This window comes from Diuraphis noxia, unplaced genomic scaffold, assembly GCF_037042655.1.
Source record: "Diuraphis noxia isolate RWA-SAM2 unplaced genomic scaffold, SU_Dnox_SAM2 contig0005, whole genome shotgun sequence".
In the NCBI taxonomy this organism is placed as follows: domain Eukaryota; kingdom Metazoa; phylum Arthropoda; class Insecta; order Hemiptera; family Aphididae; genus Diuraphis; species Diuraphis noxia.
This window is the reverse complement of record NW_028301715.1, coordinates 5,287,137-5,313,879: the sequence shown is the minus strand read 5'-3', so window position 1 is coordinate 5,313,879 and position 26,743 is coordinate 5,287,137.

Sequence of the window (26,743 nt, the reverse complement as noted above, 5' to 3'; positions counted from 1 at the left end):
TACAGTAGATCAAATGTGAGTTACTGTAACGCATGATCGTATTAAATTTGAATTCAATAATGATATAAAATCATTGTATACGAAAAAAGATTCTGGCCGGACACGGTTTGTCAGGCTATGATATTTAATGCTATAGAAATATATTATTGTTTAAAAAACAAAAAAATGTAGTTACCAATAAAATAATTTCCAAATTAATCAAATCACATTATTTATCTACTGGGACTCGCTCAGTCATTCTATTACATACAGTTTATTAGAAAGTATCAATACAAGTGAATAACGACATTTTCACTATTAAAAATTTAAAACTAGAAAATTTAACTACCTACCCACGAATTATTTTAAATTACAACAATATAACTAATATTGTTATTCTTGATTATTTAACATGTAATTTGAAATAAAGAATAACATAAACAAAAACTGCGATTGTGTAGTTTTTAGGTTTTTTTTTGTCGCAGAAATAACTCTTTACGTGGAACCTTGTTTTAAATTTTCAATCCTCAGCTATAACAGTTAAACGTATTATACATTTTTAACAACTAAATAATATGTAACTTTACATTAAATACGTTTTGTCATAATTTGAGGATAAGTGAGTGGTTATATAAAAAAAACGCTCCTAGGCGTTTTTAATATTTTCCTACTTCTATATTATATCAACTTATGAGGAATGTTGTATTAAATTTTCAAGCTTTTTAACCCAATGGATAACATTTTATTGGCATTTATAGAATAAAAAACAAAAAAAAATGGATTTATTTAAATGTCTATAAATAACTTGAAAATTGTGGAAATATTTTGAAACTGTTATTAAGTTAAAGAATTGATAAAATAAACTTATGGTACAAATTTCAAGTTTATACAGTTATTCGTTTTTGAATAACAACAAAATCAGAATATCGGTACAACAGAAATTAAGTAGACATCCAATGTTCTAAATCAAACGATCATAAAAATTTAATTTGACTGGGAGGGTTCAAAAGTAAAAAATATCCAATAGTTTTTAAAAGCGTTTGGATAAACACTAAAAAATAACCAAAAAACGGGAATTTTTAGGCTTACTCAGTTTTCGAAAAATCGCTATATTTTATTTCATACTAATTCCAAAACGAATCATTGTAAATACTTGAATTTTTTACAAAATGTTTATATTAGCGTTATTTATTTACGGTTAAATTATCAATTGAATAACTTATTATCATGATGATTACAGGTATTTCATATTATTCCCTCGTCGTGACATCGTTCAAGTTTAACCTTTTTGAGGCCTCCCAAGGTGTTTCACTCCGATGAATATTTAACCAATTGTTTATTGCGAATTATAAGAGCTTGTTTTTGATTTTGCAGTTTGTGCCACACGATAAAACATTTGTGTACCTACATAGTGTATAACTTCATAATATTATGTAGGTCGGCGTTTGCTATAAATTTTCAAATTTCTTAAAATCCAATATATTCATGTAATGTCTTAATGATGTTATGCATATATATATAATTTAACCTCAAAGATATATCAAAACATAATATTTTACCTTTTGACGTGTACTGAGTAGTATGTATTTTTGATAAAAATTAACATAAACCAATTGAATTGCTCACAAAATTACACGTTACATTTAAAATCGTAACATGATACAAAGTACAGTTGATAATGTTTGAAAATTCATAATCACAATATTAATCAAATCGTAAGCATAATCGTGTTCGATGTTTCATTTCAAATTTGATCATATAGGTTTTTGATTGTGATTTATAAAACTATTAGAATCTGAACAAGTGAGGAATATATAATTTTCCATAAAAGTAAAAAATCCAAAACGTTTTACAGTTATTACATAAACATTATGCATATAGATATTGATAATATAGACATTCGTCTTATCGCCGAGTATCTTATCATTTTTTATTAGTGTGAAATAGATATTAATTATTGATATCATCTACAATTGATATCTATTATCGGACAAAATATGTGTCAACTCTTGGTCTATACAAAAGAAAAATACAATAGGTAGTACCTACAAAAAAAAAAATCACCTAACATTGAGGGGTTTATTCTAAAATTAAAATTCATAAAAAATAAATAAATAGTTTTATACATTTCATACATACCTATGTATGTTGCCATTCAAAAATCAAAAGTATATAATTGTTTCACCTACAAAAATAAAGGTAAAAATAAAAGCGGGTATGAAAATGTTAAACTGTTATAACATGTTAATACTTTTTGAAATAATGAGGGTATTTAGTTAAATTGATCACCCTATAAGTAGTTTTATATTTTATAGATACATATATCTGTTACGGCTGTATATTATCAGTGTAAATTATTCTAAGCCAGATAAGTATCGATATAGGTACCATAAGTTTTTGACATATGCGTGTTTTTGAACTATTGTTATACCTACTGAACACTTATATCTTAAAACAAAAACAAAAATGTTAGTTTTATTATAACATTTAGGTACTTGATAAAATTTTAAAAACATATTAAAAAAAGCTGGTATGTGGATGTCACTCTGATGTACAGTAGATCAAATGTGAGTTACTGTAACGCATGATCGTATTAAATTTGAATTCAATAATGATATAAAATCATTGTATACGAAAAAAGATTCTGGCCGGACACGGTTTGTCAGGCTATGATATTTAATGCTATAGAAATATAATTCTTTGGTCCCGGGTAGAAAGGGCTTAAGTCAATTTGATCAACTTTTTGAGACAGCAGTATCAATGTTTGAAAATTCCTACGTGTAAGTTCATTATATTCTTACATATTTAAGGTATTTTTATATTGTATTTATTGCATTCTGAATACATTTAACCATTAAAATTCTTGATACTATGAATATTTACCGAGATAACTGTAGTTATGCCCTTTTGATTTCACTAGTTTTGACTTAAGCCTTTTTGTTCACGACTTATGCCCTTTTTATTTCACTTATTTTGACTTATGTCTTTTTGTCCATGACTTTTAAAATAAAATAAGTTATCAGATAAAAATTTTGTGGTTTATACTCAAAAAAAAGGTTCGGTTAAACCAAAGTAATTAAACACATTAGCAAAATGAGAATAACAATGTCAAAAATAAATTAATATTGGAGCGCAAACTCATTATCATTCTATCAATAGAAAGAAAGATAGACAAAAATAAATTGTTTTTATAACATCAACAACTATATGTATACTATAATAGCCTATAATATGGTACCACGGAAATAGACAAACAAGTTTTTCTGTTGGTATAACTGCAGTTTAAACTTAACATGATATTATTATGAGAGATGAAAGGTTTCAGTTGTAATCATTACTACCAATTATAATTTTTGTTATAATATTATAATAATAAATTAATTTTTATCATTGACTTATGCCATTTTTACATGAGATATAATTACACTACAAAAGGCGTAAGTCATATTAAGCCTTATGTACCTGAGCGATAAAATGGTATAAACGGCATAAGTCATCATACGCCTTTTCTACCGAACGTAGAAACGATTATGTTTAGATATGCCTTATTTATTTATTCAATAATATGAGTAATATTCTTCACTGACTTATGCCAATTGGACCAAAAAAATCAGCAAAAATTAAGCTATAAATCGATTGAAAAAAAAAATTTTGTGAAAAATTGACTTAAGCCCTTTCTACCTGGGACCAAAGATATTATTGTTTAAAAAACAAAAAAATGTAGTTACCAATAAAATAATTTCCAAATTAATCAAATCACATTATTTATCTACTGGGACTCGCTCAGTCATTCTATTACATACAGTTTATTAGAAAGTATCAATACAAGTGAATAACGACATTTTCACTATTAAAAATTTAAAACTAGAAAATTTAACTACCTACCCACGAATTATTTTAAATTACAACTATATAACTAATATTGTTATTCTTGATTATTTAACATGTAATTTGAAATAAAGAATAACATAAACAAAAACTGCGATTGTGTAGTTTTTAGGTTTTTTTTTGTCGCAGAAATAACTCTTTACGTGGAACCTTGTTTTAAATTTTCAATCCTCAGCTATAACAGTTAAACGTATTATACATTTTTAACAACTAAATAATATGTAACTTTACATTAAATACGTTTTGTCATAATTTGAGGATAAGTGAGTGGTTATATAAAAAAAACGCTCCTAGGCGTTTTTAATATTTTCCTACTTCTATATTATATCAACTTATGAGGAACGTTGTATTAAATTTTCAAGCTTTTTAACCCAATGGATAACATTTTATTGGCATTTATAGAATAAAAAACAAAAAAAAATGGATTTATTTAAATGTCTATAAATAACTTGAAAATTGTGGAAATATTTTGAAACTGTTATTAAGTTAAAGAATTGATAAAATAAACTTATGGTACAAATTTCAAGTTTATACAGTTATTCGTTTTTGAATAACAACAAAATCAGAATATCGGTACAACAGAAATTAAGTAGACATCCAATGTTCTAAATCAAACGATCATAAAAATTTAATTTGACTGGGAGGGTTCAAAAGTAAAAAATATCCAATAGTTTTTAAAAGCGTTTGGATAAACACTAAAAAATAACCAAAAAACGGGAATTTTTAGGCTTACTCAGTTTTCGAAAAATCGCTATATTTTATTTCATACTAATTCCAAAACGAATCATTGTAAATACTTGAATTTTTTACAAAATGTTTATATTAGCGTTATTTATTTACGGTTAAATTATCAATTGAATAACTTATTATCATGATGATTACAGGTATTTCATATTATTCCCTCGTCGTGACATCGTTCAAGTTTAACCTTTTTGAGGCCTCCCAAGGTGTTTCACTCCGATGAATATTTAACCAATTGTTTATTGCGAATTATAAGAGCTTGTTTTTGATTTTGCAGTTTGAGCCACACGATAAAACATTTGTGTACCTACATAGTGTATAACTTCATAATATTATGTAGGTCGGCGTTTGCTATAAATTTTCAAATTTCTTAAAATCCAATATATTCATGTAATGTCTTAATGATGTTATGCATATATATATATAATTTAACCTCAAAGATATATCAAAACATAATATTTTACCTTTTGACGTGTACTGAGTAGTATGTATTTTTGATAAAAATTAACATAAACCAATTGAATTGCTCACAAAATTACACGTTACATTTAAAATCGTAACATGATACAAAGTACAGTTGATAATGTTTGAAAATTCATAATCACAATATTAATCAAATCGTAAGCATAATCGTGTTCGATGTTTCATTTCAAATTTGATCATATAGGTTTTTGATTGTGATTTATAAAACTATTAGAATCTGAACAAGTGAGGAATATATAATTTTCCATAAAAGTAAAAAATCCAAAACGTTTTACAGTTATTACATAAACATTATGCATATAGATATTGATAATATAGACATTCGTCTTATCGCCGAGTATCTTATCATTTTTTATTAGTGTGAAATAGATATTAATTATTGATATCATCTACAATTGATATCTATTATCGGACAAAATATGTGTTAACTCTTGGTCTATACAAAAGAAAAATACAATAGGTAGTACCTACAAAAAAAAAAAAAAATCACCTAACATTGAGGGATTTATTCTAAAATTAAAATTAATAAAAAAAAAAAAATAGTTTTATACATTTCATACATACCTATGTATGTTGCCATTCAAAAATCAAAAGTATATAGTTGTTTCACCTACAAAAATAAAGGTAAAAATAAAAGCGGGTATGAAAATGTTAAACTGTTATAACATGTTAATACTTTTTGAAATAATGAGGGTATTTAGTTAAATTGATCACCCTATAAGTAGTTTTATATTTTATAGATACATATATCTGTTACGGCTGTATATTATCAGTGTAAATTATTCTAAGCCAGATAAGTATCGATATAGGTACCATAAGTTTTTGACATATGCGTGTTTTTGAACTATTGTTATACCTACTGAACACTTATATCTTAAAACAAAAACAAAAATGTTAGTTTTATTATAACATTTAGGTACTTGATAAAATTTTAAAAACATATTAAAAAAAGCTGGTATGTGGATGTCACTCTGATGTACAGTAGATCAAATGTGAGTTACTGTAACGCATGATCGTATTAAATTTGAATTCAATAATGATATAAAATCATTGTATACGAAAAAAGATTCTGGCCGGACACGGTTTGTCAGGCTATGATATTTAATGCTATAGAAATATATTATTGTTTAAAAAACAAAAAAATGTAGTTACCAATAAAATAATTTCCAAATTAATCAAATCACATTATTTATCTACTGGGACTCGCTCAGTCATTCTATTACATACAGTTTATTAGAAAGTATCAATACAAGTGAATAACGACATTTTCACTATTAAAAATTTAAAACTAGAAAATTTAACTACCTACCCACGAATTATTTTAAATTACAACAATATAACTAATATTGTTATTCTTGAATATTTAACATGTAATTTGAAATAAAGAATAACATAAACAAAAACTGCGATTGTGTAGTTTTTAGGTTTTTTTTTGTCGCAGAAATAACTTTTTACGTGGAACCTTGATTTAAATTTTCAATCCTCAGCTATAACAGTTAAACGTATTATACATTTTTAACAACTAAATAATATGTAACTTTACATTAAATACGTTTTGTCATAATTTGAGGATAAGTGAGTGGTTATATAAAAAAAACGCTCCTAGGCGTTTTTAATATTTTCCTACTTCTATATTATATCAACTTATGAGGAACGTTGTATTAAATTTTCAAGCTTTTTAACCCAATGGATAACATTTTATTGGCATTTATAGAATAAAAAACAAAAAAAAATGGATTTATTTAAATGTCTATAAATAACTTGAAAATTGTGGAAATATTTTGAAACTGTTATTAAGTTAAAGAATTGATAAAATAAACTTATGGTACAAATTTCAAGTTTATACAGTTATTCGTTTTTGAATAACAACAAAATCAGAATATCGGTACAACAGAAATTAAGTAGACATCCAATGTTCTAAATCAAACGATCATAAAAATTTAATTTGACTGGGAGGGTTCAAAAGTAAAAAATATCCAATAGTTTTTAAAAGCGTTTGGATAAACACTAAAAAATAACCAAAAAACGGGAATTTTTAGGCTTACTCAGTTTTCGAAAAATCGCTATATTTTATTTCATACTAATTCCAAAACGAATCATTGTAAATACTTGAATTTTTTACAAAATGTTTATATTAGCGTTATTTATTTACGGTTAAATTATCAATTGAATAACTTATTATCATGATGATTACAGGTATTTCATATTATTCCCTCGTCGTGACATCGTTCAAGTTTAACCTTTTTGAGGCCTCCCAAGGTGTTTCACTCCGATGAATATTTAACCAATTGTTTATTGCGAATTATAAGAGCTTGTTTTTGATTTTGCAGTTTGAGCCACACGATAAAACATTTGTGTACCTACATAGTGTATAACTTCATAATATTATGTAGGTCGGCGTTTGCTATAAATTTTCAAATTTCTTAAAATCCAATATATTCATGTAATGTCTTAATGATGTTATGCATATATATATATAATTTAACCTCAAAGATATATCAAAACATAATATTTTACCTTTTGACGTGTACTGAGTAGTATGTATTTTTGATAAAAATTAACATAAACCAATTGAATTGCTCACAAAATTACACGTTACATTTAAAATCGTAACATGATACAAAGTACAGTTGATAATGTTTGAAAATTCATAATCACAATATTAATCAAATCGTAAGCATAATCGTGTTCGATGTTTCATTTCAAATTTGATCATATAGGTTTTTGATTGTGATTTATAGAACTATTAGAATCTGAACAAGTGAGGAATATATAATTTTCCATAAAAGTAAAAAATCCAAAACGTTTTACAGTTATTACATAAACATTATGCATATAGATATTGATAATATAGACATTCGTCTTATCGCCGAGTATCTTATCATTTTTTATTAGTGTGAAATAGATATTAATTATTGATATCATCTACAATTGATATCTATTATCGGACAAAATATGTGTTAACTCTTGGTCTATACAAAAGAAAAATACAATAGGTAGTACCTACAAAAAAAAAATCACCTAACATTGAGGGGTTTATTCTAAAATTAAAATTCATAAAAAATAAATAAATAGTTTTATACATTTCATACATACCTATGTATGTTGCCATTCAAAAATCAAAAGTATATAATTGTTTCACCTACAAAAATAAAGGTAAAAATAAAAGCGGGTATGAAAATGTTAAACTGTTATAACATGTTAATACTTTTTGAAATAATGAGGGTATTTAGTTAAATTGATCACCCTATAAGTAGTTTTATATTTTATAGATACATATATCTGTTACGGCTGTATATTATCAGTGTAAATTATTCTAAGCCAGATAAGTATCGATATAGGTACCATAAGTTTTTGACATATGCGTGTTTTTGAACTATTGTTATACCTACTGAACACTTATATCTTAAAACAAAAACAAAAATGTTAGTTTTATTATAACATTTAGGTACTTGATAAAATTTTAAAAACATATTAAAAAAAGCTGGTATGTGGATGTCACTCTGATGTACAGTAGATCAAATGTGAGTTACTGTAACGCATGATCGTATTAAATTTGAATTCAATAATGATATAAAATCATTGTATACGAAAAAAGATTCTGGCCGGACACGGTTTGTCAGGCTATGATATTTAATGCTATAGAAATATAGTATTGTTTAAAAAACAAAAAAATGTAGTTACCAATAAAATAATTTCCAAATTAATCAAATCACATTATTTATCTACTGGGACTCGCTCAGTCATTCTATTACATACAGTTTATTAGAAAGTATCAATACAAGTGAATAACGACATTTTCACTATTAAAAATTTAAAACTAGAAAATTTAACTACCTACCCACGAATTATTTTAAATTACAACAATATAACTAATATTGTTATTCTTGATTATTTAACATGTAATTTGAAATAAAGAATAACATAAACAAAAACTGCGATTGTGTAGTTTTTAGGTTTTTTTTTGTCGCAGAAATAACTCTTTACGTGGAACCTTGTTTTAAATTTTCAATCCTCAGCTATAACAGTTAAACGTATTATACATTTTTAACAACTAAATAATATGTAACTTTACATTAAATACGTTTTGTCATAATTTGAGGATAAGTGAGTGGTTATATAAAAAAAACGCTCCTAGGCGTTTTTAATATTTTCCTACTTCTATATTATATCAACTTATGAGGAACGTTGTATTAAATTTTCAAGCTTTTTAACCCAATGGATAACATTTTATTGGCATTTATAGAATAAAAAACAAAAAAAAATGGATTTATTTAAATGTCTATAAATAACTTGAAAATTGTGGAAATATTTTGAAACTGTTATTAAGTTAAAGAATTGATAAAATAAACTTATGGTACAAATTTCAAGTTTATACAGTTATTCGTTTTTGAATAACAACAAAATCAGAATATCGGTACAACAGAAATTAAGTAGACATCCAATGTTCTAAATCAAACGATCATAAAAATTTAATTTGACTGGGAGGGTTCAAAAGTAAAAAATATCCAATAGTTTTTAAAAGCGTTTGGATAAACACTAAAAAATAACCAAAAAACGGGAATTTTTAGGCTTACTCAGTTTTCGAAAAATCGCTATATTTTATTTCATACTAATTCCAAAACGAATCATTGTAAATACTTGAATTTTTTACAAAATGTTTATATTAGCGTTATTTATTTACGGTTAAATTATCAATTGAATAACTTATTATCATGATGATTACAGGTATTTCATATTATTCCCTCGTCGTGACATCGTTCAAGTTTAACCTTTTTGAGGCCTCCCAAGGTGTTTCACTCCGATGAATATTTAACCAATTGTTTATTGCGAATTATAAGAGCTTGTTTTTGATTTTGCAGTTTGTGCCACACGATAAAACATTTGTGTACCTACATAGTGTATAACTTCATAATATTATGTAGGTCGGCGTTTGCTATAAATTTTCAAATTTCTTAAAATCCAATATATTCATGTAATGCCTTAATGATGTTATGCATATATATATATAATTTAACCTCAAAGATATATCAAAACATAATATTTTACCTTTTGACGTGTACTGAGTAGTATGTATTTTTGATAAAAATTAACATAAACCAATTGAATTGCTCACAAAATTACACGTTACATTTAAAATCGTAACATGATACAAAGTACAGTTGATAATGTTTGAAAATTCATAATCACAATATTAATCAAATCGTAAGCATAATCGTGTTCGATGTTTCATTTCAAATTTGATCATATATGTTTTTGATTGTGATTTATAAAACTATTAGAATCTGAACAAGTGAGGAATATATAATTTTCCATAAAAGTAAAAAATCCAAAACGTTTTACAGTTATTACATAAACATTATGCATATAGATATTGATAATATAGACATTCGTCTTATCGCCGAGTATCTTATCATTTTTTATTAGTGTGAAATAGATATTAATTATTGATATCATCTACAATTGATATCTATTATCGGACAAAATATGTGTTAACTCTTGGTCTATACAAAAGAAAAATACAATAGGTAGTACCTACAAAAAAAAAATCACCTAACATTGAGGGGTTTATTCTAAAATTAAAATTCATAAAAAATAAATAAATAGTTTTATACATTTCATACATACCTATGTATGTTGCCATTCAAAAATCAAAAGTATATAATTGTTTCACCTACAAAAATAAAGGTAAAAATAAAAGCGGGTATGAAAATGTTAAACTGTTATAACATGTTAATACTTTTTGAAATAATGAGGGTATTTAGTTAAATTGATCACCCTATAAGTAGTTTTATATTTTATAGATACATATATCTGTTACGGCTGTATATTATCAGTGTAAATTATTCTAAGCCAGATAAGTATCGATATAGGTACCATAAGTTTTTGACATATGCGTGTTTTTGAACTATTGTTATACCTACTGAACACTTATATCTTAAAACAAAAACAAAAATGTTAGTTTTATTATAACATTTAGGTACTTGATAAAATTTTAAAAACATATTAAAAAAAGCTGGTATGTGGATGTCACTCTGATGTACAGTAGATCAAATGTGAGTTACTGTAACGCATGATCGTATTAAATTTGAATTCAATAATGATATAAAATCATTGTATACGAAAAAAGATTCTGGCCGGACACGGTTTGTCAGGCTATGATATTTAATGCTATAGAAATATATTATTGTTTAAAAAACAAAAAAATGTAGTTACCAATAAAATAATTTCCAAATTAATCAAATCACATTATTTATCTACTGGGACTCGCTCAGTCATTCTATTACATACAGTTTATTAGAAAGTATCAATACAAGTGAATAACGACATTTTCACTATTAAAAATTTAAAACTAGAAAATTTAACTACCTACCCACGAATTATTTTAAATTACAACAATATAACTAATATTGTTATTCTTGATTATTTAACATGTAATTTGAAATAAAGAATAACATAAACAAAAACTGCGATTGTGTAGTTTTTAGGTTTTTTTTTGTCGCAGAAATAACTTTTTACGTGGAACCTTGATTTAAATTTTCAATCCTCAGCTATAACAGTTAAACGTATTATACATTTTTAACAACTAAATAATATGTAACTTTACATTAAATACGTTTTGTCATAATTTGAGGATAAGTGAGTGGTTATATAAAAAAAACGCTCCTAGGCGTTTTTAATATTTTCCTACTTCTATATTATATCAACTTATGAGGAACGTTGTATTAAATTTTCAAGCTTTTTAACCCAATGGATAACATTTTATTGGCATTTATAGAATAAAAAACAAAAAAAAATGGATTTATTTAAATGTCTATAAATAACTTGAAAATTGTGGAAATATTTTGAAACTGTTATTAAGTTAAAGAATTGATAAAATAAACTTATGGTACAAATTTCAAGTTTATACAGTTATTCGTTTTTGAATAACAACAAAATCAGAATATCGGTACAACAGAAATTAAGTAGACATCCAATGTTCTAAATCAAACGATCATAAAAATTTAATTTGACTGGGAGGGTTCAAAAGTAAAAAATATCCAATAGTTTTTAAAAGCGTTTGGATAAACACTAAAAAATAACCAAAAAACGGGAATTTTTAGGCTTACTCAGTTTTCGAAAAATCGCTATATTTTATTTCATACTAATTCCAAAACGAATCATTGTAAATACTTGAATTTTTTACAAAATGTTTATATTAGCGTTATTTATTTACGGTTAAATTATCAATTGAATAACTTATTATCATGATGATTACAGGTATTTCATATTATTCCCTCGTCGTGACATCGTTCAAGTTTAACCTTTTTGAGGCCTCCCAAGGTGTTTCACTCCGATGAATATTTAACCAATTGTTTATTGCGAATTATAAGAGCTTGTTTTTGATTTTGCAGTTTGAGCCACACGATAAAACATTTGTGTACCTACATAGTGTATAACTTCATAATATTATGTAGGTCGGCGTTTGCTATAAATTTTCAAATTTCTTAAAATCCAATATATTCATGTAATGTCTTAATGATGTTATGCATATATATATATAATTTAACCTCAAAGATATATCAAAACATAATATTTTACCTTTTGACGTGTACTGAGTAGTATGTATTTTTGATAAAAATTAACATAAACCAATTGAATTGCTCACAAAATTACACGTTACATTTAAAATCGTAACATGATACAAAGTACAGTTGATAATGTTTGAAAATTCATAATCACAATATTAATCAAATCGTAAGCATAATCGTGTTCGATGTTTCATTTCAAATTTGATCATATAGGTTTTTGATTGTGATTTATAGAACTATTAGAATCTGAACAAGTGAGGAATATATAATTTTCCATAAAAGTAAAAAATCCAAAACGTTTTACAGTTATTACATAAACATTATGCATATAGATATTGATAATATAGACATTCGTCTTATCGCCGAGTATCTTATCATTTTTTATTAGTGTGAAATAGATATTAATTATTGATATCATCTACAATTGATATCTATTATCGGACAAAATATGTGTTAACTCTTGGTCTATACAAAAGAAAAATACAATAGGTAGTACCTACAAAAAAAAAATCACCTAACATTGAGGGGTTTATTCTAAAATTAAAATTCATAAAAAATAAATAAATAGTTTTATACATTTCATACATACCTATGTATGTTGCCATTCAAAAATCAAAAGTATATAATTGTTTCACCTACAAAAATAAAGGTAAAAATAAAAGCGGGTATGAAAATGTTAAACTGTTATAACATGTTAATACTTTTTGAAATAATGAGGGTATTTAGTTAAATTGATCACCCTATAAGTAGTTTTATATTTTATAGATACATATATCTGTTACGGCTGTATATTATCAGTGTAAATTATTCTAAGCCAGATAAGTATCGATATAGGTACCATAAGTTTTTGACATATGCGTGTTTTTGAACTATTGTTATACCTACTGAACACTTATATCTTAAAACAAAAACAAAAATGTTAGTTTTATTATAACATTTAGGTACTTGATAAAATTTTAAAAACATATTAAAAAAAGCTGGTATGTGGATGTCACTCTGATGTACAGTAGATCAAATGTGAGTTACTGTAACGCATGATCGTATTAAATTTGAATTCAATAATGATATAAAATCATTGTATACGAAAAAAGATTCTGGCCGGACACGGTTTGTCAGGCTATGATATTTAATGCTATAGAAATATAGTATTGTTTAAAAAACAAAAAAATGTAGTTACCAATAAAATAATTTCCAAATTAATCAAATCACATTATTTATCTACTGGGACTCGCTCAGTCATTCTATTACATACAGTTTATTAGAAAGTATCAATACAAGTGAATAACGACATTTTCACTATTAAAAATTTAAAACTAGAAAATTTAACTACCTACCCACGAATTATTTTAAATTACAACAATATAACTAATATTGTTATTCTTGATTATTTAACATGTAATTTGAAATAAAGAATAACATAAACAAAAACTGCGATTGTGTAGTTTTTAGGTTTTTTTTTGTCGCAGAAATAACTCTTTACGTGGAACCTTGTTTTAAATTTTCAATCCTCAGCTATAACAGTTAAACGTATTATACATTTTTAACAACTAAATAATATGTAACTTTACATTAAATACGTTTTGTCATAATTTGAGGATAAGTGAGTGGTTATATAAAAAAAACGCTCCTAGGCGTTTTTAATATTTTCCTACTTCTATATTATATCAACTTATGAGGAACGTTGTATTAAATTTTCAAGCTTTTTAACCCAATGGATAACATTTTATTGGCATTTATAGAATAAAAAACAAAAAAAAATGGATTTATTTAAATGTCTATAAATAACTTGAAAATTGTGGAAATATTTTGAAACTGTTATTAAGTTAAAGAATTGATAAAATAAACTTATGGTACAAATTTCAAGTTTATACAGTTATTCGTTTTTGAATAACAACAAAATCAGAATATCGGTACAACAGAAATTAAGTAGACATCCAATGTTCTAAATCAAACGATCATAAAAATTTAATTTGACTGGGAGGGTTCAAAAGTAAAAAATATCCAATAGTTTTTAAAAGCGTTTGGATAAACACTAAAAAATAACCAAAAAACGGGAATTTTTAGGCTTACTCAGTTTTCGAAAAATCGCTATATTTTATTTCATACTAATTCCAAAACGAATCATTGTAAATACTTGAATTTTTTACAAAATGTTTATATTAGCGTTATTTATTTACGGTTAAATTATCAATTGAATAACTTATTATCATGATGATTACAGGTATTTCATATTATTCCCTCGTCGTGACATCGTTCAAGTTTAACCTTTTTGAGGCCTCCCAAGGTGTTTCACTCCGATGAATATTTAACCAATTGTTTATTGCGAATTATAAGAGCTTGTTTTTGATTTTGCAGTTTGTGCCACACGATAAAACATTTGTGTACCTACATAGTGTATAACTTCATAATATTATGTAGGTCGGCGTTTGCTATAAATTTTCAAATTTCTTAAAATCCAATATATTCATGTAATGCCTTAATGATGTTATGCATATATATATATAATTTAACCTCAAAGATATATCAAAACATAATATTTTACCTTTTGACGTGTACTGAGTAGTATGTATTTTTGATAAAAATTAACATAAACCAATTGAATTGCTCACAAAATTACACGTTACATTTAAAATCGTAACATGATACAAAGTACAGTTGATAATGTTTGAAAATTCATAATCACAATATTAATCAAATCGTAAGCATAATCGTGTTCGATGTTTCATTTCAAATTTGATCATATAGGTTTTTGATTGTGATTTATAGAACTATTAGAATCTGAACAAGTGAGGAATATATAATTTTCCATAAAAGTAAAAAATCCAAAACGTTTTACAGTTATTACATAAACATTATGCATATAGATATTGATAATATAGACATTCGTCTTATCGCCGAGTATCTTATCATTTTTTATTAGTGTGAAATAGATATTAATTATTGATATCATCTACAATTTATATCTATTATCGGACAAAATATGCGTTAACTCTTGGTCTATACAAAAGAAAAATACAATAGGTAGTACCTACAAAAAAAAAAAAATCACCTAACATTGAGGGGTTTATTCTAAAATTAAAATTCATAAAAAAAAAATAAATAGTTTTATACATTTCATACATACCTATGTATGTTGCCATTCAAAAATCAAAAGTATATAGTTGTTTCACCTACAAAAATAAAGGTAAAAATAAAAGCGGGTATGAAAATGTTAAACTGTTATAACATGTTAATACTTTTTGAAATAATGAGGGTATTTAGTTAAATTGATCACCCTATAAGTAGTTTTATATTTTATAGATACATATATCTGTTACGGCTGTATATTATCAGTGTAAATTATTCTAAGCCAGATAAGTATCGATATAGGTACCATAAGTTTTTGACATATGCGTGTTTTTGAACTATTGTTATACCTACTGAACACTTATATCTTAAAACAAAAACAAAAATGTTAGTTTTATTATAACATTTAGGTATTTGATAAAATTTTAAAAACATATTAAAAAAAGCTGGTATGTGGATGTCACTCTGATGTACAGTAGATCAAATGTGAGTTACTGTAACGCATGATCGTATTAAATTTGAATTCAATAATGATATAAAATCATTGTATACGAAAAAAGATTCTGGCCGGACACGGTTTGTCAGGCTATGATATTTAATGCTATAGAAATATAGTATTGTTTAAAAAACAAAAAAATGTAGTTACCAATAAAATAATTTCCAAATTAATCAAATCACATTATTTATCTACTGGGACTCGCTCAGTCATTCTATTACATACAGTTTATTAGAAAGTATCAATACAAGTGAATAACGACATTTTCACTATTAAAAATTTAAAACTAGAAAATTTAACTACCTACCCACGAATTGTTTTAAATTACAACAATATAACTAATATTGTTATTCTTGATTATTTAACATGTAATTTGAAATAAAGAATAACATAAACAAAAACTGCGATTGTGTAGTTTTTAGGTTTTTTTTTGTCGCAGAAATAACTCTTTACGTGGAACCTTGTTTTAAATTTTCAATCCTCAGCTATAACAGTTAAACGTATTATACATTTTTAACAACTAAATAATATGTAACTTTACATTAAATACGTTTTGTCATAATTTGAGGATAAGTGAGTGGTTATATAAAAAAAACGCTCCTAGGCGTTTTTAATATTTTCCTACTTCTATATTATATCAACTTATGAGGAACGTTGTATTAAATTTTCAAGCTTTTTAACCCAATGGATAACATTTTATTGGCATTTATAGAATAAAAAACAAAAAAAAATGGATTTATTTAAATGTCTATAAATAACTTGAAAATTGTGGAAATATTTTGAAACTGTTATTAAGTTAAAGAATTGATAAAATAAACTTATGGTACAAATTTCAAGTTTATACAGTTATTCGTTTTTGAATAACAACAAAATCAGAATATCGGTACAACAGAAATTAAGTAGACATCCAATGTTCTAAATCAAACGATCATAAAAATTTAATTTGACTGGGAGGGTTCAAAAGTAAAAAATATCCAATAGTTTTTAAAAGCGTTTGGATAAACACTAAAAAATAACCAAAAAACGGGAATTTTTAGGCTTACTCAGTTTTCGAAAAATCGCTATATTTTATTTCATACTAATTCCAAAACGAATCATTGTAAATACTTGAATTTTTTACAAAATGTTTATATTAGCGTTATTTATTTACGGTTAAATTATCAATTCAATAACTTATTATCATGATGATTACAGGTATTTCATATTATTCCCTCGTCGTGACATCGTTCAAGTTTAACCTTTTTGAGGCCTCCCAAGGTGTTTCACTCCGATGAATATTTAACCAATTGTTTATTGCGAATTATAAGAGCTAGTTTTTGATTTTGCAGTTTGTGCCACACGATAAAACATTTGTGTACCTACATAGTGTATAACTTCATAATATTATGTAGGTCGGCGTTTGCTATAAATTTTCAAATTTCTTAAAATCCAATATATTCATGTAATGCCTTAATGATGTTATGCATATATATATATAATTTAACCTCAAAGATATATCAAAACATAATATTTTACCTTTTGACGTGTACTGAGTAGTATGTATTTTTGATAAAAATTAACATAAACCAATTGAATTGCTCACAAAATTACACGTTACATTTAAAATCGTAACATGATACAAAGTACAGTTGATAATGTTTGAAAATTCATAATCACAATATTAATCAAATCGTAAGCATAATCGTGTTCGATGTTTCATTTCAAATTTGATCATATATGTTTTTGATTGTGATTTATAAAACTATTAGAATCTGAACAAGTGAGGAATATATAATTTTCCATAAAAGTAAAAAATCCAAAACGTTTTACAGTTATTACATAAACATTATGCATATAGATATTGATAATATAGACATTCGTCTTATCGCCGAGTATCTTATCATTTTTTATTAGTGTGAAATAGATATTAATTATTGATATCATCTACAATTTATATCTATTATCGGACAAAATATGCGTTAACTCTTGGTCTATACAAAAGAAAAATACAATAGGTAGTACCTACAAAAAAAAAAAATCACCTAACATTGAGGGGTTTATTCTAAAATTAAAATTCATAAAAAAAAAATAAATAGTTTTATACATTTCATACATACCTATGTATGTTGCCATTCAAAAATCAAAAGTATATAGTTGTTTCACCTACAAAAATAAAGGTAAAAATAAAAGCGGGTATGAAAATGTTAAACTGTTATAACATGTTAATACTTTTTGAAATAATGAGGGTATTTAGTTAAATTGATCACCCTATAAGTAGTTTTATATTTTATAGATACATATATCTGTTACGGCTGTATATTATCAGTGTAAATTATTCTAAGCCAGATAAGTATCGATATAGGTACCATAAGTTTTTGACATATGCGTGTTTTTGAACTATTGTTATACCTACTGAACACTTATATCTTAAAACAAAAACAAAAATGTTAGTTTTATTATAACATTTAGGTATTTGATAAAATTTTAAAAACATATTAAAAAAAGCTGGTATGTGGATGTCACTCTGATGTACAGTAGATCAAATGTGAGTTACTGTAACGCATGATCGTATTAAATTTGAATTCAATAATGATATAAAATCATTGTATACGAAAAAAGATTCTGGCCGGACACGGTTTGTCAGGCTATGATATTTAATGCTATAGAAATATAATTCTTTGGTCCCGGGTAGAAAGGGCTTAAGTCAATTTGATCAACTTTTTGAGACAGCAGTATCAATGTTTGAAAATTCCTACGTGTAAGTTCATTATATTCTTACATATTTAAGGTATTTTTATATTGTATTTATTGCATTCTGAATACATTTAACCATTAAAATTCTTGATACTATGAATATTTACCGAGATAACTGTAGTTATGCCCTTTTGATTTCACTAGTTTTGACTTAAGCCTTTTTGTTCACGACTTATGCCCTTTTTATTTCACTTATTTTGACTTATGTCTTTTTGTCCATGACTTTTAAAATAAAATAAGTTATCAGATAAAAATTTTGTGGTTTATACTCAAAAAAAAGGTTCGGTTAAACCAAAGTAATTAAACACATTAGCAAAATGAGAATAACAATGTCAAAAATAAATTAATATTGGAGCGCAAACTCATTATCATTCTATCAATAGAAAGAAAGATAGACAAAAATAAATTGTTTTTATAACATCAACAACTATATGTATACTATAATAGCCTATAATATGGTACCACGGAAATAGACAAACAAGTTTTTCTGTTGGTATAACTGCAGTTTAAACTTAACATGATATTATTATGAGAGATGAAAGGTTTCAGTTGTAATCATTACTACCAATTATAATTTTTGTTATAATATTATAATAATAAATTAATTTTTATCATTGACTTATGCCATTTTTACATGAGATATAATTACACTACAAAAGGCGTAAGTCATATTAAGCCTTATGTACCTGAGCGATAAAATGGTATAAACGGCATAAGTCATCATACGCCTTTTCTACCGAACGTAGAAACGATTATGTTTAGATATGCCTTATTTATTTATTCAATAATATGAGTAATATTCTTCACTGACTTATGCCAATTGGACCAAAAAAATCAGCAAAAATTAAGCTATAAATCGATTGAAAAAAAAAATTTTGTGAAAAATTGACTTAAGCCCTTTCTACCTGGGACCAAAGATATTATTGTTTAAAAAACAAAAAAATGTAGTTACCAATAAAATAATTTCCAAATTAATCAAATCACATTATTTATCTACTGGGACTCGCTCAGTCATTCTATTACATACAGTTTATTAGAAAGTATCAATACAAGTGAATAACGACATTTTCACTATTAAAAATTTAAAACTAGAAAATTTAACTACCTACCCACGAATTATTTTAAATTACAACAATATAACTAATATTGTTATTCTTGATTATTTAACATGTAATTTGAAATAAAGAATAACATAAACAAAAACTGCGATTGTGTAGTTTTTAGGTTTTTTTTTGTCGCAGAAATAACTCTTTACGTGGAACCTTGTTTTAAATTTTCAATCCTCAGCTATAACAGTTAAACGTATTATACATTTTTAACAACTAAATAATATGTAACTTTACATTAAATACGTTTTGTCATAATTTGAGGATAAGTGAGTGGTTATATAAAAAAAACGCTCCTAGGCGTTTTTAATATTTTCCTACTTCTATATTATATCAACTTATGAGGAACGTTGTATTAAATTTTCAAGCTTTTTAACCCAATGGATAACATTTTATTGGCATTTATAGAATAAAAAACAAAAAAAAATGGATTTATTTAAATGTCTATAAATAACTTGAAAATTGTGGAAATATTTTGAAACTGTTATTAAGTTAAAGAATTGATAAAATAAACTTATGGTACAAATTTCAAGTTTATACAGTTATTCGTTTTTGAATAACAACAAAATCAGAATATCGGTACAACAGAAATTAAGTAGACATCCAATGTTCTAAATCAAACGATCATAAAAATTTAATTTGACTGGGAGGGTTCAAAAGTAAAAAATATCCAATAGTTTTTAAAAGCATTTGGATAAACACTAAAAAATAACCAAAAAACGGGAATTTTTAGGCTTACTCAGTTTTCGAAAAATCGCTATATTTTATTTCATACTAATTCCAAAACGAATCATTGTAAATACTTGAATTTTTTACAAAATGTTTATATTAGCGTTATTTATTTACGGTTAAATTATCAATTGAATAACTTATTATCATGATGATTACAGGTATTTCATATTATTCCCTCGTCGTGACATCGTTCAAGTTTAACCTTTTTGAGGCCTCCCAAGGTGTTTCACTCCGATGAATATTTAACCAATTGTTTATTGCGAATTATAAGAGCTTGTTTTTGATTTTGCAGTTTGTGCCACACGATAAAACATTTGTGTACCTACATAGTGTATAACTTCATAATATTATGTAGGTCGGCGTTTGCTATAAATTTTCAAATTTCTTAAAATCCAATATATTCATGTAATGCCTTAATGATGTTATGCATATATATATAATTTAACCTCAAAGATATATCAAAACATAATATTTTACCTTTTGACGTGTACTGAGTAGTATGTATTTTTGATAAAAATTAACATAAACCAATTGAATTGCTCACAAAATTACACGTTACATTTAAAATCGTAACATGATACAAAGTACAGTTGATAATGTTTGAAAATTCATAATCACAATATTAATCAAATCGTAAGCATAATCGTGTTCGATGTTTCATTTCAAATTTGATCATATATGTTTTTGATTGTGATTTATAAAACTATTAGAATCTGAACAAGTGAGGAATATATAATTTTCCATAAAAGTAAAAAATCCAAAACGTTTTACAGTTATTACATAAACATTATGCATATAGATATTGATAATATAGACATTCGTCTTATCGCCGAGTATCTTATCATTTTTTATTAGTGTGAAATAGATATTAATTATTGATATCATCTACAATTTATATCTATTATCGGACAAAATATGCGTTAACTCTTGGTCTATACAAAAGAAAAATACAATAGGTAGTACCTACAAAAAAAAAAAAATCACCTAACATTGAGGGGTTTATTCTAAAATTAAAATTCATAAAAAAAAAATAAATAGTTTTATACATTTCATACATACCTATGTATGTTGCCATTCAAAAATCAAAAGTATATAGTTGTTTCACCTACAAAAATAAAGGTAAAAATAAAAGCGGGTATGAAAATGTTAAACTGTTATAACATGTTAATACTTTTTGAAATAATGAGGGTATTTAGTTAAATTGATCACCCTATAAGTAGTTTTATATTTTATAGATACATATATCTGTTACGGCTGTATATTATCAGTGTAAATTATTCTAAGCCAGATAAGTATCGATATAGGTACCATAAGTTTTTGACATATGCGTGTTTTTGAACTATTGTTATACCTACTGAACACTTATATCTTAAAACAAAAACAAAAATGTTAGTTTTATTATAACATTTAGGTACTTGATAAAATTTTAAAAACATATTAAAAAAAGCTGGTATGTGGATGTCACTCTGATGTACAGTAGATCAAATGTGAGTTACTGTAACGCATGATCGTATTAAATTTGAATTCAATAATGATATAAAATCATTGTATACGAAAAAAGATTCTGGCCGGACACGGTTTGTCAGGCTATGATATTTAATGCTATAGAAATATATTATTGTTTAAAAAACAAAAAAATGTAGTTACCAATAAAATAATTTCCAAATTAATCAAATCACATTATTTATCTACTGGGACTCGCTCAGTCATTCTATTACATACAGTTTATTAGAAAGTATCAATACAAGTGAATAACGACATTTTCACTATTAAAAATTTAAAACTAGAAAATTTAACTACCTACCCACGAATTATTTTAAATTACAACAATATAACTAATATTGTTATTCTTGATTATTTAACATGTAATTTGAAATAAAGAATAACATAAACAAAAACTGCGATTGTGTAGTTTTTAGGTTTTTTTTTGTCGCAGAAATAACTCTTTACGTGGAACCTTGTTTTAAATTTTCAATCCTCAGCTATAACAGTTAAACGTATTATACATTTTTAACAACTAAATAATATGTAACTTTACATTAAATACGTTTTGTCATAATTTGAGGATAAGTGAGTGGTTATATAAAAAAAACGCTCCTAGGCGTTTTTAATATTTTCCTACTTCTATATTATATCAACTTATGAGGAACGTTGTATTAAATTTTCAAGCTTTTTAACCCAATGGATAACATTTTATTGGCATTTATAGAATAAAAAACAAAAAAAAATGGATTTATTTAAATGTCTATAAATAACTTGAAAATTGTGGAAATATTTTGAAACTGTTATTAAGTTAAAGAATTGATAAAATAAACTTATGGTACAAATTTCAAGTTTATACAGTTATTCGTTTTTGAATAACAACAAAATCAGAATATCGGTACAACAGAAATTAAGTAGACATCCAATGTTCTAAATCAAACGATCATAAAAATTTAATTTGACTGGGAGGGTTCAAAAGTAAAAAATATCCAATAGTTTTTAAAAGCGTTTGGATAAACACTAAAAAATAACCAAAAAACGGGAATTTTTAGGCTTACTCAGTTTTCGAAAAATCGCTATATTTTATTTCATACTAATTCCAAAACGAATCATTGTAAATACTTGAATTTTTTACAAAATGTTTATATTAGCGTTATTTATTTACGGTTAAATTATCAATTGAATAACTTATTATCATGATGATTACAGGTATTTCATATTATTCCCTCGTCGTGACATCGTTCAAGTTTAACCTTTTTGAGGCCTCCCAAGGTGTTTCACTCCGATGAATATTTAACCAATTGTTTATTGCGAATTATAAGAGCTTGTTTTTGATTTTGCAGTTTGAGCCACACGATAAAACATTTGTGTACCTACATAGTGTATAACTTCATAATATTATGTAGGTCGGCGTTTGCTATAAATTTTCAAATTTCTTAAAATCCAATATATTCATGTAATGTCTTAATGATGTTATGCATATATATATAATTTAACCTCAAAGATATATCAAAACATAATATTTTACCTTTTGACGTGTACTGAGTAGTATGTATTTTTGATAAAAATTAACATAAACCAATTGAATTGCTCACAAAATAACACGTTACATTTAAAATCGTAACATGATACAAAGTACAGTTGATAATGTTTGAAAATTCATAATCACAATATTAATCAAATCGTAAGCATAATCGTGTTCGATGTTTCATTTCAAATTTGATCATATAGGTTTTTGATTGTGATTTATAAAACTATTAGAATCTGAACAAGTGAGGAATATATAATTTTCCATAAAAGTAAAAAATCCAAAACGTTTTACAGTTATTACATAAACATTATGCATATAGATATTGATAATATAGACATTCGTCTAATCGCCGAGTATCTTATCATTTTTTATTAGTGTGAAATAGATATTAATTATTGATATCATCTACAATTGATATCTATTATCGGACAAAATATGTGTTAACTCTTGGTCTATACAAAAGAAAAATACAATAGGTAGTACCTACAAAAAAAAAAAATCACCTAACATTGAGGGGTTTATTCTAAAATTAAAATTCATAAAAAATAAATAAATAGTTTTATACATTTCATACATACCTATGTATGTTGCCATTCAAAAATCAAAAGTATATAATTGTTTCACCTACAAAAATAAAGGTAAAAATAAAAGCGGGTATGATAATGTTAAACTGTTATAACATGTTAATACTTTTTGAAATAATGAGGGTATTTAGTTAAATTGATCACCCTATAAGTAGTTTTATATTTTATAGATACATATATCTGTTACGGCTGTATATTATCAGTGTAAATTATTCTAAGCCAGATAAGTATCGATATAGGTACCATAAGTTTTTGACATATACGTGTTTTTGAACTATTGTTATACCTACTGAACACTTATATCTTAAAACAAAAACAAAAATGTTAGTTTTATTATAACATTTAGGTACTTGATAAAATTTTAAAAACATATTAAAAAAAGCTGGTATGTGGATGTCACTCAGATGTACAGTAGATCAAATGTGAGTTACTGTAACGCATGATCGTGTTAAATTTGAATTCAATAATGATATAAAATCATTGTATACGAAAAAAGATTCTGGCCGGACACGGTTTGTCAGGCTATGATATTTAATGCTATAGAAATATATTATTGTTTAAAAAACAAAAAAATGTAGTTACCAATAAAATAATTTCCAAATTAATCAAATCACATTATTTATCTACTGGGACTCGCTCAGTCATTCTATTACATACAGTTTATTAGAAAGTATCAATACAAGTGAATAACGACATTTTCACTATTAAAAATTTAAAACTAGAAAATTTAACTACCTACCCACGAATTATTTTAAATTACAACAATATAACTAATATTGTTATTCTTGATTATTTAACATGTAATTTGAAATAAAGAATAACATAAACAAAAACTGCGATTGTGTAGTTTTTAGGTTTTTTTTTGTCGCGGAAATAACTCTTTACGTGGAACCTTGTTTTAAATTTTCAATCCTCAGCTATAACAGTTAAACGTATTATACATTTTTAACAACTAAATAATATGTAACTTTACATTAAATACGTTTTGTCATAATTTGAGGATAAGTGAGTGGTTATATAAAAAAAACGCTCCTAGGCGTTTTTAATATTTTCCTACTTCTATATTATATCAACTTATGAGGAACGTTGTATTAAATTTTCAAGCTTTTTAACCCAATGGATAACATTTTATTGGCATTTATAGAATAAAAAACAAAAAAAAATGGATTTATTTAAATGTCTATAAATAACTTGAAAATTGTGGAAATATTTTGAAACTGTTATTAAGTTAAAGAATTGATAAAATAAACTTATGGTACAAATTTCAAGTTTATACAGTTATTCGTTTTTGAATAACAACAAAATCAGAATATCGGTACAACAGAAATTAAGTAGACATCCAATGTTCTAAATCAAACGATCATAAAAATTTAATTTGACTGGGAGGGTTCAAAAGTAAAAAATATCCAATAGTTTTTAAAAGCGTTTGGATAAACACTAAAAAATAACCAAAAAACGGGAATTTTTAGCCTTACTCAGTTTTCGAAAAATCGTTATATTTTATTTCATACTAATTCCAAAACGAATCATTTGTAAATACTTGAAATTTTTACAAAATGTTTATATTAGCGTTATTTATTTACGGTTAAATTATCAATTGAATAACTTATTATCATGATGATTACAGGTATTTCCTATTATTCCCTCGTCGTGACATCGTTCATGTTTAACCTTTTTGAGGCCTCCCAAGGTGTTTCACTCCGATGAATATTTAACCAATTGTTTATTGCGAATTATAAGAGCTTGTTTTTGATTTTGCAGTTTGAGCCACACGATAAAACATTTGTGTACCTACATAGTGTATAACTTCATAATATTATGTAGGTCGGCGTTTGCTATAAATTTTCAAATTTCTTAAAATCCAATATATTCATGTAATGTCTTAATGATGTTATGCATATATATATAATTTAACCTCAAAGATATATCAAAACATAATATTTTACCTTTTGACGTGTACTGAGTAGTATGTATTTTTGATAAAAATTAACATAAACCAATTGAATTGCTCACAAAATTACACGTTACATTTAAAATCGTAACATGATACAAAGTACAGTTGATAATGTTTGAAAATTCATAATCACAATATTAATCAAATCGTAAGCATAATCGTGTTCGATGTTTCATTTCAAATTTGATCATATAGGTTTTTGATTGTGATTTATAAAACTATTAGAATCTGAACAAGTGAGGAATATATAATTTTCCATAAAAGTAAAAAATCCAAAACGTTTTACAGTTATTACATAAACATTATGCATATAGATATTGATAATATAGACATTCGTCTTATCGCCGAGTATCTTATCATTTTTTATTAGTGTGAAATAGATATTAATTATTGATAT